This window comes from Alexandromys fortis, unplaced genomic scaffold (genome assembly GCF_014885135.2).
Source record: "Alexandromys fortis isolate MF-2015 unplaced genomic scaffold, M_Fortis_MF-2015_v1.1 scaffold_233, whole genome shotgun sequence".
In the NCBI taxonomy this organism is placed as follows: Eukaryota; Metazoa; Chordata; class Mammalia; order Rodentia; family Cricetidae; genus Alexandromys; species Alexandromys fortis.
The window spans coordinates 1414716-1416864 of NW_026068146.1; positions in this window are offsets into that span (position 1 = coordinate 1414716).

The following is a 2149-nucleotide window of genomic DNA, read 5'->3' on the forward strand; positions in this document are numbered from 1 at the left end:
TTACATAAATAGTATCAGAGGTAGAAATGTACATTGTGATATGGTAGATGTATCAATACAATATAAGCATACTCTTATACAAAAATAGATGTAGGAACACTCACATTCAATATTCAATATGTCAATATACAGGAAACAGTACCAATACAATTTTCTAAAAACAGTAACTCACAAATACCAATCATCGGTTGGATTAATAAGCACCAATGATACTAGGTATTTGAACAAGTTTAATAACAAAACCAGACTCACGAAACCAAGGTTCCAGCGCCGGCGGAGACAGGAAGGGACGCTCAGCATCTGCGCACCCTATTTATCAGTAAACATACGCCCGAGGGCAGCCCGCCCCCAAGGGGAGGGCTTATCCCTACAGGCGACTTCTGTGTTTCATGTATACCTTATTCACATACTCTGAGGACACTTGTGCAGTGTTTTTAACGTACTGTGCTTTGGTGTGCCCCTGAGTCCTGTGCCACTCCATTCACCAGCAGAGATTTTGAAGCTGTTCTGTAATCTTAGGTTTTGTGTAATGCCTTTTACAATAAGTTTTATTAGCACTTGAAGAATGGTGGTGATTATATAGAGTTTTAAATGGTAAGTTAAATTATATATGGAAATGCTTTATAGTTGGACAAGGGATGGACTTTAGTTAGCAGAGTGCTTGCCTGGTCTGCATGAATCCCTCTGCTTCAGTCCCTAGGTCAACATAAAGATAAACGTGACTGGGGCGGGAGAGATGGCTCAGTGGTTAAGTGGTTGCTCTTCCAGAGGACCCAAGTTCAATCCCAAGCACCCACTTGGTGGTTCAGAACCATCTATAATGGGATCTGATGCCTTTTGGCACATGCAGGAAGACAGAACAGTCATACACATACATACACACATCTAAATAAAGAAGTGTGATGATGTGTGCTTGTAATCCCTGCACTCAGGAGGGAGGGGCTGGAGCGTCAGAAGTTCAAGGGCATCCTTGACTACACAGTGAGTATGACTTTGAGGTTAGCCTGGAATATATACACGTGTCCCTGTCTCTAAATAAACAAGCGGAAGAAGGAAACAACCGCAAATTAGTGAAAGGTTCCGAGTTTAGAGTTCAAAGGGGCACTGCAGCAGATTTTCCTTTGGGGTTAAGAGGGCTATCAGAAGAGTCACTGATGCCAGGATAGACAGACAGACAGACAGTAGCATGGCAGATGCCCTGAGAAGAGGCCAGGCCCACGTAACAGAGTGGCAGTCCCTCGTTACAACTTTCACAGGAAGTGGCAAGGAGGTTGAAATCTTTCTGGTTTGGGCCCTTGGTTGGACACTGATATAGCTCAGCAGGCAGTAGTGAGTTAAAGAATATCAGGCAATGGATAGCGTTTCTACTGGCTGGCCATTACGGGGGCTCAATCAGGTTGGAAAGAATCAGGAGAAACACGCTACTGTAGTTCTGGAAATCAAATTGCTTTAGTTTTCTGTAACTGTCACAATCCAACCAAAGTATTCTCCACCTTATACTTAGAGCCAGGGTCTCTCACTGAACCTGAAGAGCATCCATTGATGAGGCTAGCTGGTGAACCTGCTGGTCTCCCACTCCTGATCACTCAGGGATTAAGATGTGTACTCGATGCCCTGATTTTTATGTGTGTGCTAAGAACCCAAATTCAAGTCATTATGGTTGCAGGTACTATACTGACTAAGCCATCTTCCCTTTCCTCTCCACTGTCTTAAAAAATTAATGGTCCTTCTAGAGCTAGGGATAGCCCTCAGTTGGTGAAACACTTAGCTAGCATAAAGTCCCTAGGTGCCATTCTTGAAACTGCATAAACAGAGTGTGGTGGTTTAAATAAGAATGCCCCCCATAAAATAGATTTTATGGGTGGATTGGGGGTAGAGGGGATGGGAATAGGAGGATCAGGTGGGGAGGAAGAGGGTAAAAAGGGTTGAGGGAGGGAAGGCAGGAAAAGAGAGCCAGAACTGAGGGGCATCTGTGGGGTGGTATGGAAGCCTAGGGCAGTGGAAACTTCCTAAAATATATGAAGGAGATCCTAATGAAGTGTCCAAATAATGGGGGAGACAGAGTCCCAACTGGCTATCTCTTGTCACCAAATGAAGCTTCCAATACTGGGTTACATCCAATTGAGCCAAAGTGGTTCCATGGAAATCC